The following is a 13,577-nucleotide window of genomic DNA, read 5'->3' as shown; positions in this document are numbered from 1 at the left end:
TTTGCTGGGAAAAAGTACACAATATTCAAAATTAAGGAAGGAAAGATTTATTTAGCTCACAGTGCATGGAGGTTTCATGTTGCTCCAAGGCAGGATGACATGGCACCTAGGGAGCTATTCATGGCAGCGGCAGGTACCAAAGGTGAAAAGAGCATAACACAAAGGAAGAACATGCCTTCTTCTTTCTCTTATATTGTATGCCAGCTACCTACCCCTGGTGGGTGCAGCACTGGTACTGCCAATGCCAGCACTAGACAACAAACCAATCACAAATGCTAGACTCAGCTGCCTTCAAAAAGAAGCCCCCAATGATTGCATGAGGCTTTGGGGAGACATCCAAACATAAACCATAACAGTATTTCATTGTGTGATAGCCCTGGTTACTTTGTACATCTTGTTTTAATAGGCACATAATGATTTCTAGGATTTTTTTTCACTATAAAGAAATGAAAAGCCCTGCACTTGTGTATTTTACCTCAAGATAAATTTTTATATGTGCATGTTTAACTTAAAATAAAATTAGATATAGGTGGACATTTTTCCTCCTTTGGCCATACTGGCAATTAAACCTAGGGCCTTGTCCATACTACACAATCACCTTAATACTGAGCTACATTCTGGTCCTTTTTAACAATCTTATTTTGATAGGGCCTTACTAAGTTGGTCAGGCTGGCACTGAATTTACCATCCTGTTTAGCTGAGGTATAAGCATGCTACATTATATCTAGTAGGATTACATTTTTAACTTTTATGAAAGTTGCCATATTACTCTCTGGAAAACTTTTAGTCTCACTTTGTATAAAAATTTCCATTCCTTTATAGTCTTTAATACTGGAGGTTTTTATTCTGAGTTTGTAAATCTTGACTAACTTCTTGAGTGAAAATTAATATCTCAATACTATTCAGTTTACATTGATTTGGTCATGATAAAATTAAGCTCTTTATCTTATACATACTTTACTTTTAAAAATCTTTTATTTAATGTCTGGTATATATATAGATTATATATTTATATTCTGTATAAAATATATGCTATATGTTTATGTTAAATTGAATGCTTATTGGATTGTGAGTATTTTTATACAACATGAATACTAATTCTTAGTTTCAAGTATTTTTAAATAATTTATTGTCATTTTCTAATCTCATATAAATATTTAAAATGTATGAAATCAAATGTCATCACTTTTCTCTCATGAATCCTATTCTTGGTGCCATTTTAGGAAAAATCTTTCCAACATAAAGTTCATAAATTATAGTTTCTAACTTTTCTCACAGACTTATTTACATTTGGCTGTTGTGTGGGCTAGAGATCTGTTTTGGTCACTTTCTCATTGCAGGGACAAAATATCAGGTATTTATAATTTAATCAAGGATGAGTTTATTTTAGCTCATGATTTTAAAGAATTCAGTTCATGATTTTTGACTCCAAGGCAGCAACAGCCTGATAGAAAAGCATGGCAAAAGAAAGCAGCTTATTCATGACAGCCAGGAAGCACAGAAAGCAAAGGGAGGAATCTGAGACAAGAATACACTGTCCCTGGTGATAGTTACAGAGACTTACTCCTCCATAGCCCCTTCCTAACAGCACATGAACTCCCAATGGGTTAATCTATTGATGAGAATAGTGTCCCATGACCCAATCACCTTCTAAAAACTCTTCCTCTGAACATAAGAATTTGGGAGACATTTAAATTTAAACCACAACAAGATCTAGCTTTTCCCCAAATGAGAAGTCTCACCATGTATTCTCTTCTGTACATCCTTCCACTGTTGTGATGTCATTTGTTATGAGACTTTTACCAAAGGCCAAGTAGATGGAAAGTCCTGATCTTGGGCTTTCACGCTCCTAAACCATAAGTACAATAAGTACCTTTTCTTTATAAATGACCAAGATTTAGGTACTTTATTGTAGCAACAGAAAAATTAAATACAGCTAGGTTTTCTGGGGAGTTGAACTTTGGAGCTAAATCATGTAAGAGCTTCCTGTCATTCAGGAAGAGTAACTCCTTTTTTATGATTTTGATTTGTAATTTCATGATGATTAATGATGCTAAACATCTTTTCATGTGCTTATTGGTTATTTACACACTTTCTTTGGAGAAATGTCTAACTGTTTTGCCCATTTTCCTTTTGGAGGCAGAATCTCACTATGTAGCTCAGGCTGTCCTAAACTTGTAATCATCCTGTCTTAGTCTTCTATATGCTGGGATTATAAAATTGTAATACAATATCTATCAACTTTTCCAGTTTTATTTATTTTCTTTCTTTTTTAAATTAGTATGTGTTTGTATATCATTACATTTCAGCTAGTATGTGAACTTTAGACTAATGACTCGCTTTCTCAAAAGGAAACAGAATAAAGAGACGGGGGGATGACAGGGGGAAGGAAAAGAGATGAAAAGAGGAACTTTTCTATTTTAAAATTGAGTTTCTTGTCTTAATTACTCTGTTATATGGAATTTTAAAAAATATATGCTGGGCCATTCATGGACTGGGGGTAGAGAGAAGGCTACCCATGAAAGCAAGTCCAGTCTGGGAACCAGCACCATGCACCGGCCAGCCTGGACTGGGTCAGCCAGACCCCATCGCCTTCTGGCACACAGGCTGGCAAACAAGAAGTACCAACCAACCCTCCCTCCACCCTCGTTGTAAGCAACTGACTTATCCAGAGAAACACAGGCTGTGATTATGGCTATCAAGATGAAATGCAATTGGATGCCTATGGTGCTTTGGTGTTTCACTAACATTGAAGGTTAGGGCCAGTGGTCTGATCATAGGCTCAGCGGACAGCAGTACACAGTCTGGCATCTAGGAGGGATCTTCTTCCGAGGATTGCAGCCATTGTTGATTCCATGTGGTCTTAATTTAAAGTCCTATATTGTTTCCATTGTTTTGTTGGTTTGGGTTTTATTTTCTTTTGTTTTATTTGATTATGTCAAATTTGATGGCAGGAGCAGCTATTTCAAAGATAAGATATACTAGCAACTTTGGATTTATTATTGGCTTTTTTGAAGTCCTTTATTGCATTCATTGTTTTGTTCTTCTTGTTTCTATCTATTCTGTTTTGTTTGATTTTTATCATGTCTGAAGTTATCTGCAACTATTTTTTTTTTTGGACCGGGGATTGAACTCATGACTGCGCACTTGCAAGGCAGGTACTTATGCCGCTAAGCTGGATCCCCAGCCCTATCTGCAACTATTTTGATGACATCAAAAAGCATTATGATAATTATTGTTGATTTTGTAATGTTTTGAAGTCCTGTATCTGTTACACTGGTTTGTTTTGATTGGTTTTATTCTGTTTTATTCTTTTTAAACTAAAAGAAAAAAAGAAAGAAAAAATATGTGTTGAAACCTAGACTCTTTTTAAATCTATGATTCACAAGTAGCTTTCTTTCATAGAGAATTGTCTTTTAATGTTCTTCAAAGCATAAAGGTTTTTAATTTTAATTTTTATCATATGTATAGGCTGTGCTTTAGATGTCATTTTCTAAGAAACTTGTTATGGTTTAGATCTAGAATGTCCCCCCAAACTCTTTTTTTTAAAATTTTATTTAAGAGGAAAAAGAGAAAAACACAAAACAAAACAAAGTGGTGTAAGGTTACACATAATACAGAACTACAAAAAAAACATAACAGTAAGAAATCACCTATTAATAGATTACATATTATCATCTTGGAAATAGTTGCTCACATCACAGTATCAAAGAATACAAAGTAGACATTCAAACAGAGAGACTGCAAACAGCTGTGTTCATTGATCCAAAAACATTAATATAGTCAGCTATTTAACACCCCTAAACACACTTGCTGTTATATCCGTTAGAGCTCTTTCCCCCCAAACTCTTATGTATTCAGAGCTGGAGCTTTTGGAAGGTGATTGGATTGTGGAAGTACTTTGCTCATCAGTGATTTGATCTATTCATGAGTTCATATCTAAATGTACTGTTAGAAGGTGGGACCTACTTGGAAGAGATACATCATTGGGAGTAAGTACACTTTTGGGCGATATATCTCCACTCCCCAGCTCACTCTTTCTGTCTTTGCTTCCTAGCCATCAGGAAGTTAAAACATTTCTTCTGCCTTTTATTTGCCTTAATCCAGCTGAACAAAGATAGTCCTTTGAACCATGAGCCAAACTAAACCTTTCCTCCTCTAAGTTGTGAGTGGTGCATATTATAGTGTCCAGCAATAGGGAAGTTGACTAATAAAGAAAATTAGTATGGAGAGTGATGTCACTGCTGTGATTATACCTGACCATGTGGTTTAGAAGCTTTTTTAAGGAATTTTTTTGGGGGGGAACATTTACCCTGTGCCATTTTACCTTAAGGCTATACTTGCTTTTAATTTAGACAGAGATTCATAGCTAAGAGTTTGCCTTGAGTCTCAGAAGAGACTTGGAGTTGGAATTTTAAAAACTTGAAACTACTGAGATTTTTGGGAAGGGATTATTGTGTTTCAGATTATAGAGGATAGAAGGGATAGCTGTATTATGTTAGGAAGAAGTATGAACTTGCTTTATTTTTATATGAAGATTAAAGATGGCTTAAGGAGGGAGGTGTATTTGCTGACAAGGGGTAGGATATGGGGGTTAGAGTAGAATATCAGCTTGATTGGCTCTGGGATTCCCAGGAGACTGATGGAGCACACATATGGGTGTGTTTTGAATGAGTTACTGATGTGTGGCTTTGGGGGCTCTGTGTCTGACTCCTTGCTCCTTTCTTCCTGGTACTGTTCTGCTCTGATTTACGCCCCCAATAAACTAAGAAGGTCAATTAATTTTTCCTCAATAATGCCCTTTTACTGTGATAGTTCTTCCTTTTTGAACCAGTCTACTATGGAGCAAATCCTCTAAGACTGTAAGCCAAATTAAATCTCTTCTCATCAAAGTTGCAAATGTTGGGTATTATGTTTCAGGAATGAAATAGTTGACTAATACAAGACTTACCAAGCACAGGATCATGGATATTTGAACCTTTATTTTACAATCTTCTAGTTTTAGCTCTTGTATTTATTTTTTTATGGTGTGAGGAAGGGGATTTCTATTCAGTTTTTGGCATATTTATTTTATTCTTCAGCATCATTTGTTGAAATGTCATATTTTATGTGAAAAACTAAGTATCTAAGTTCCATAAATGGAAATTTGTAATTAGTTCCCATGTTGTGTAGTATGAATGTTTGTCTTTTCTATTTGTTCAAATACTTACATTTCTGTGTAAAGTTACATTGCTTACTTGCTTATTTTACCTTAAGCTTATTTCTCATGATGTGTCTTATGGTGAATGTCATCATGAATTACATTGAAGTTCTCAAATTATCAAGTAAAATTATAAATTTAACAAATATAATTTATTTTTAAAAGTTAAAAATCAGTGTATTCAGTCTCACTTCTGTATTCTGTATTCTCCACCCTCAGAAACAAACATTTTTCATTAATTTAGTTTAATAGTTTGGTATTTACCATCCTATCACTAAAAATTAAACTTGCAGCTAGAGATGTAGTTTAGTGGTAGAGTACTTGTCCAGCATGTGTAAGGCCTTGGGTTCGATCTCCAATACAAAAATAAATAAATAAAAAGAAAGAAAAAGACTTTGCACTAGTATTTCTTGGTATTTTTAAGTATGAACCATTCATTTCCTGTTGTGGAAGATATCTACCTGTCTTTCCTGTCTCTGGACTATAACTCATTTTCTATTAATTTACACTCCAAAGACATTTTCAAGTTTCTTCCTGAGAAAAAACATGTGGAGTAAAGTTTTCCAAGTTTGTTGGCCTGAAAATCTCTGTATTCTAACTTGGAGCTTGGCTAGCTATGAAAGTTTAAATTGGAAATTATTTTAAAGAATCATTTGAATTATTACTTTATTGTTTTTTGGCTTTTCATATTGCTATTGTGAGGTTTGAAGCCATTTTAATTGTGGATAAAATTTATATTCTTCACTTTCCTGTTTCTAGAACCATGCAAAATTCATTTCTTGCTTCTTTTACCAGAAGTTATACAATAAAAGGCCTCAATATGCACCTATGTTTATACATTCCAATGGGCATTTACATGACCTTTCAATACCACTTATACACTTCAGAGAGATATATTGAGAATAGATGCTGGCTTTGATGTGGGAAAAGATGGATCATAGCATGAATGCATTGTCTCTTTTTATCTTTTATAGCTGGAAGATAGCTGGGACTCTCAGATTAATAAATCAAGAAAATAATAGAGATTACAATGTGGTGGCCAATAGAAATATTAAAGGGAGATATCACTCTTTCATTTTCAATTCTGTTGTACTTTTGAAAGTTTTTAAACATTGTAGATATTTCACTTTTAGAACTAAATAATGAAATGATACATAAAAATGAAAGTGTATATACTCTAAGGCCCCACAATATTGCTTTTGAAGAGGTCTATTCAGTATGATTAACATTCTGTTTGGTGCAGCAATGTTTATCACAAAAGTTATTTACCAATAAGGTCAAAGTTAAATAAGTTGTGGTTATTTATGTTGTGCCCTATGTCTTGTATATTGTAATTATGTTAGTCTTTCTCTTCTCCTTCTTGTCTTGGCTCAAGAAACAGGAATATTCAGCATTTAAGAAATATTAGAAAAGGGTTTCCATACTTTCTTCTCTCTCCCAGTAGTACGTGTAGACATGAGAGGACTGTCACTCATCTAACTAGTGAGGCCAGAAAAGGCTGAATTAGCCCTTTTTAAAATTATGTCTTATAATTTTTACTGTCAGTCTTGTAGGGCAAAATCTTTCACTGTGGGAAGAGCTGCAGAGACATTTTGGCTGGCTAAGATCAACTTTGCTTCTTTGCTATATATACAGATGTAATATGTATGTGTGTATATATGCATGTATATGCTATGCATATATATTTATCACAGATTAAATTAGATCTCACACATATGTAAGATATTATATTTGCATATCATAGATATAAAATGCAGAAGGGTTGGAGAGCACACATATAAAATTTTAAACTCTTATTACTGTGGGGTAAGTAATGGCAGGAGAGAGAAGAGAGACTTCCTTTTTATCTCAATGTATTCTTAAAAATATTTTAATTATTATAACAATATATTTATTAATGTACATAAAAAGTTGAATAACAAGAAAACAGCAGAAAATACATGAAGTTAGTTTATATTATTTGTTAAATTTTAATACATTAAAATATAATCTTGCATTACTTATTATGTCTCACAAAATAGTGAAAACGTGAATATTTGTTTCTCATTTACGCATGAATATTTGTTTCTCATTTAATAACTAACTTCTTTTGAATTGTGTTGATTGGTGATTGTGATCATGTTAAGTTCATTTTCTTTTCTTACATCTTGATAATACTTTGTGTTTGAACTCTAAAATTAACAAGTTTTCTGTTTATTCTTTCTTTAATATAATCAATTATATTAATGGTTTTTATGCATGCATGATCTGAAATAAACCTTATCTGGTAATGGTGTGGGCTGTTTAATATATCACTTAACTGAAATAGTACATTTTGGATTTAGAAATTTGGCTCTACTTTCATAATTGAGATCAAGTTGCAGTTTTCTTTTTGTGTTTACTGGCATCAATGTTATGCTAGGACTGAAGAAAGATGTTGAAGACTATACAAATGAAACTTCCAACCTGGGCATAGCGGTGCACACCCATAAGCTCAGCACTTTGGAGGCCCAAGGAGAAGGATTACAAATTCAAACCCAGCATTGGCATCTCATTGGGAACCCATCTCAAAATAAAACAAAAAGGGGATGAGGTGTAGCTCAGTATGAAGGTCCTGGATTCAGGCCTCAGTAACCCCCCAAAATCAAAACCCAAACCAAAAGCCTTGCCTAACTCTGACAATTGCTATTTCTTGAGAGCTTGTTTGGAGATTCTAGCAGAGGAGTACAGCTAGGGGTGGAACACTGCTATATCTAACAGGGAACATCCTGTGAATAACATGTGTGCTAAGTATTGCATCCTTATATTCTTTTTCTTTTCAGTTTTTTTATTAATACAATCCCTTGGTCTCCTGCCCATTTGTGGGGAGCCGCCTGACCGGTCCCCTAAGATGGCGCCCATTTCCTGCTTCCGGGTTCTTCCCGGCCCGAACAAGCCCGCCAAATTGCCACGTCTGCCCAGCTACCGATGACGCTAGCCTATTAGCTTGCTGGGCTTGCTTTGCTATGATTGGATGCTGTTTTCCCTTATAAGAGACTGTCCCTGCCCCTAACGGGCAGAAGAGGAACCAACGCTGAGGGTGGCGGACCTTGTTAGGTCCGGTTCGCTGTACGCAATAAACTTTGAGAGCTGATCCTGCTCGAGTCTGGCCTCCTGTCTCCCGCGGCTCCGGTCATCTGGTGGCCCGTACGGGGATAAAAGGCTCAGCGACGTGCCTCTTCGGCCGGGAGGTGCGATTGCTGTCGCCCGCGGTACGACGGAGGACCTGGCCCAATAACAACGGAAGGCCCTGAGCGCCTCTTCTCTTCACCCTGATCAGCTACGTGAGATACAGCGGTTCCCGGGACAGGTGAGTACTGGATCACCTGGGTTGGGTGGACGCACCTAACAGATTTTGAGTGCCACGCGAGTGGACGCCGTTTTTTTTTTTTTTTTTCTTTTTCTTTTTTCCCTTTGCATCTGTTTTGCTTTCGCTTCGCTAATATGGGCAACGCTGCTCGCAAGCCCCTTGCCGATTCCCTGAGGGTCTTACTGCGGACCCGAGGCATCTACATGAACCGGGTCACCTTCTCGAGGTTCCTGGACCATATCAATGATATTGCCCCCTGGTTTTGGCCCACGGGCTCACTAACTCTCCCATCGTGGGAAAAGCTGGGAGGAGACCTTAGATGTGCCCAGGAGAGGGGTCTCTTAGACCCTATGGTTCTACCCCTATGGGAGATGATTAGAGCTTGCCTAACGGATGAGCAGATCCCCGGACTTCATACAGCCCAACAGGCTTTTGATAAAGCTCGATCGGAATGCTCAGAGGAGCCCGGAGCCACTGCCGATTGTGGGTCTCCGGAGGACCCTCAGGGCTCTAATTCTTATTCTGATTCGGAAGGTTCAGAAGAGGAGGTTGTCTTCGCTAAACAGGACCCTCCTGCACAGCTTAAAGAGGAATTCAGGGCTCGGGAAGATAAAAAGGGGAACCAAACACCACCCTGCTCGAGCTACTCCGCCTTACGGGAGGAGCTTAAGCCCTTCCGCCCTTTGGCAAGTTCGCGACCCACGATCACCCCCTTCAGGGCGCCAGGCCCCACTGCACCGCTGTGGCCGGAAGAGGAGTTGCTCCCTGGGCTGCCACCTCCACCCGTGGCCGCCAAAGGGCACCCACAACCTATGGCACCGCCCTGGTTAAAGGGAGAGCTACTTCCTGGGTTGCCTTCTGCGCCCCCATCTGGGGAAGGAGGAGGACGTTCCTTCCACCAGAGGGTATGGTCGCGGCTTCCCTTTGAGTGTTCCAGTCTCCATGCATTCCCGGTACAAGTAGGAGGCAGGGGAGGAGGAGGATATTATGAGCCCTTAGAAATTAAACAACTTAAAGCTATCAAGGACGCAGTTTCAGCTTATGGGCCCAATGCGCCATTTACCATGGCGCTTTTAGAGGCATTGGCAGGTCTGCTTTTAACTCCTGGAGATTGGACCCAGCTGGCACGCGCCTGCCTCTCCCCCGGACAATATTTAGATTGGAAGTCCTGGAATGAGGAATTCTGTGTAGAGCAGGCAGCAGCCAACAGGGAAAATAACCAGAGAGAGTGGAACAGGGATATGCTATTAGGGCGAGGAGCCTTTGAGGAAGATCAAACTCAATACCCTCGCCAGGTTTATGAACAAATTAGCCGCTGTGGCCTCCAGGCCTGAAGACGGCTGGCTGGAAAGGGAGAACATAAGAATAATCATTCCCCTGCCATGGAACATAGCAATCTGTCCCCAACCGACAAAGGGCTGGTTAGATGGAAAGATGTCCTTACAGGACAATGGATGGGCCCGGATCCAGTGGTTAGCTGGACCCGAGGTGCGGTTTGTGTCTTCCCACAGGAACCAGGTCGCGAGCCGCTGTGGGTCCCGGAAAGATTGACGCGAGCAGTAAACTCCCCACCAGTTTCTGATAAAGCACAGGAGGATAAGCCCGCGGACACAAGTCAACTCAACCCTTCTGGGACCGACGCTCAGCGCCCGAGACCATCTACAAACTAAAATGTCTGGTTTGGAGTTTTTTCTATTCTGTGGGTTCCTATTAATCACCCCTGTGATATGCTCAGATTCCACAGAACCACCACAATATCTTTGGGGTCCTTGGCACCACCCGCCCACATTGGCACCTTTTTCGGCGGCCTCGCCCGCCTCACCCAGGGTTTACACCATCAATCAAACAGTCCTTGATTATGACCCACCTGCTTAACTCCGGTCGACCCTCCATTTCTCTTCCTTCTGTCCCACGATTACCTCTTTTTGGATCCTAATTGCCATGGCTATCCTAGTAGGGCTTGTGGTTATCAAATGCTTGTTAGACCGCCTTATGCAAACCCAGCAACAGGTCAAGGTCACGGCTATGGCAGCCATGCAAATGGCAGCAGGCGGCCCATCGGGTCGACAGGCCGCCGCATATCTCCTTCATGTCGCAGAACATCAGTTATAAAAGCTGAGTGGGCAAGCCAATGACGGGTAAGACGGGAGACGTCCTCCTGGTCAACCTAAGATAGGCTCCACTCAGATATATATGGCCTTTAAGGCCAGGGGTCCCTCCTGGAGCCAAATTATTGGCATTGAGATGCGAGACCAAGGGTACTGCAGTGCCATCCGCCTCAAAGGTTGGGGGGAAGGCATGAATGAATGTCTATATGCATCCAGGTTCGGTTCACATATGCCTGGCCCTGCAAAAAAATGAACCACTCACCCTGAGCATGGTCCTACCGGGGGGATATGCACAAAACGAGGTGATGCACAGCAGGGTATAGACCTCTACATTCTCTCATGCCTCGGCCTACAAAGTAGACCCACTCCAAGGTGTCCAACAATAACAAGATTATAAACACCCTAGAGGGACCCACATGACATCACATTTTCAAATAAATAAAAAAGGGGGAGATGTGGGGAGCCGCCTGACCAGTCCCCTAAGATGGCGCCCATTTCCTGCTTCCGGGTTCTTCCCGGCCCGAACAAGCCCGCCAAATTGCCACGTCTGCCCAGCTACCGATGACGCTAGCCTATTAGCTTGCTGGGCTTGCTTTGCTATGATTGGATGCTGTTTTCCCTTATAAGAGACTGTCCCTGCCCCTAACGGGCAGAAGAGGAACCAACGCTGAGGGTGGCGGACCTTGTTAGGTCCGGTTCGCTGTACGCAATAAACTTTGAGAGCTGATCCTGCTCGAGTCTGGCCTCCTGTCTCCCGCGGCTCCGGTCACCCATTTACAAAGACACTTATCTTCCTTTTCTCTTAATTGTTTTTATTTTTCTATTTATTTATTTATATTTTTGGTTTCTCATGTAAGAGAAATCACATGATAAATGTGTGCCTGACATATTTCACTTAACCTTGTGATCTCAAGGTACTAAACTCTCAAAACTCTCAATACCTACTATAAAGCTTCTTTTTCATGTGTAATACTGTTTCTAGATTTAAAATTTTTTCTTGATTAGATTTGTTTCCTGTTTGGTGAATTTTAAAATAAAATGCCTTTAAAATTACTTGTATAAATAGACTAAAATGTCTTAACTGTAAGACTGTTCATTCTTTTTTCAAAAAATAAGTAATTGATACTTTCCTCTGTTTCCCCCATGTTTTTAGAATGTTCATGAGCAAAGTCTCCACCTCCCAAGTAAAATACTGAAGATCTTTTCACTACAGAGAAATTTAAAGTTTTCAAAATCATTTTAAATCTGTTCTTAAAGAGAAAAGATTGGATTTCCACAAGTCCCCTAAAGCAAAGCCTATATCAGTTGACTTACTGAATACACAGAAGACAAATAGTAATTCAGTCTCTCAGGACCAGGAAGAATGATGAGACATTTTAGAAAATTCTGTGTAAAAGAGACCCAGAACAACAAATAGGAGGAAGGATTTTGTTCAGATGGACATAATTGAAGCAGAAGAGCTCTAAAAAGATAGAATAATACGAAGCCACTGAAAAGCAAAAACCGGAAAGCTGTGGATGCAGCTCAGTGGCAGAGCTCCTGCTTGCTTAGCATGTGTGAAGCCTGAGTTTCATTCTCCAGCATCAGTGTTGGCAGGAGAGGGAGTCACAGAAGGCAAGAAGAATAAATTCTTGAAAATTAGTAACAGATGAAAGATACACTATTAAACAGATTATAGAGTAAAATCCCAAAGATAAGAATGCATTTTGAGACTGAAATGCCATTTTAGATTTAAAAAATTCTTGGTGCGCTACAAAATTGTAAAAAGTAAGCATACAGGGGCTGGGGATTTAGCTCAGTGGCATAAGCGCCTGCCTTGTAAGCAGGCAGTCGTGAGTTCGATCCCTGGTACCGATAAAAAGCAAAAAGACAAAAAAAAAAAAAAAAGTAAGCATACGTATAATAAAAAAATCCCGAGTTTGTAAATAGGGAAAACTATCAAACATATGTTTTAAAAATAAAGATAATGAATATCAGAATAGAGCACTATTCACTAGGATATCATAGAATAATCTTTTCACGTTTCTGAGAGTAAAAGATTTCCAATCAGGAATTGTATTCTCTAAAAGCTATCAGTCAAAAATAAAGCTAACATAAAGTTATTTTAAGACACACAAGAACTCAGAAACTTATTTCTCAATTACATTTAATGAGACACTTGAGGTGTAACAGCAAAATAATGGAGACAGGAGAACAGTGGGGGAAATTCGATCTATAAAAGAGCATAATAATCTATCATAGCACAGATGTATTTCCTCCTTTTTTGCTTTGTTATGCAACAAGATTTTTATAGTCAAAGATTATGTCTAATTTAACATTATCTACTCATTGCCCAATTTGGGGTACAAGAGGAAATGGTTTTGGAAATAGGTGTATTGCCCCAAAGGAACCGATGTATGAATTTGCCATCATCCCCAAAAATCTAGTTTTCATTTTTCTATGCAACATACTGTCTATCATGGCCAGATCGCTGGTTTGAGTTAGGCATTCTGAGTTATGCCAACAAAGCTCACAACATACTAATGAATTTCTTCAGTTCATGAGCCCAGATCAGTGTGGGGGAGTTCTGCTGTGATCTAGTATTAAATGGTGTTGCCTTTGGTGTTTTCATGCGTCTGTTCCTCAGATAAGATGAGTCAGATATTAGGATTGGTTCATACCCTTCAGTTTTATGGACCATTTCAGGTGACACTATTCTCTGTTGCCTCTGCTAATTTGCTTGCTTCTGCTGACACAGTCTTCAAAATGACACTTGTGTCTAAAGCAGGAAACCATTTTTGTACTGTTCTATAAGGACCAAGACCACAGTGTTTGAATGGAGGATGAAGTGAACAACAAATTGAGACACTGGGCATCCAGAGATGACTGAGATGTATTTCCTGCCCTCAAGGAGCTTGTGGTCCACTGAAGTGACAGGAAATGTAAACAGTCGCTCTTAACT

The sequence above is a fragment of the Cavia porcellus genome, unplaced genomic scaffold (assembly GCF_034190915.1).
Source record: "Cavia porcellus strain 051 isolate PalLab524CR breed Dunkin Hartley unplaced genomic scaffold, mCavPor4.1 scaffold_9, whole genome shotgun sequence".
Lineage (NCBI taxonomy): Eukaryota > Metazoa > Chordata > Mammalia > Rodentia > Caviidae > Cavia > Cavia porcellus.
Note: the sequence above shows the minus strand (reverse complement) of the source record.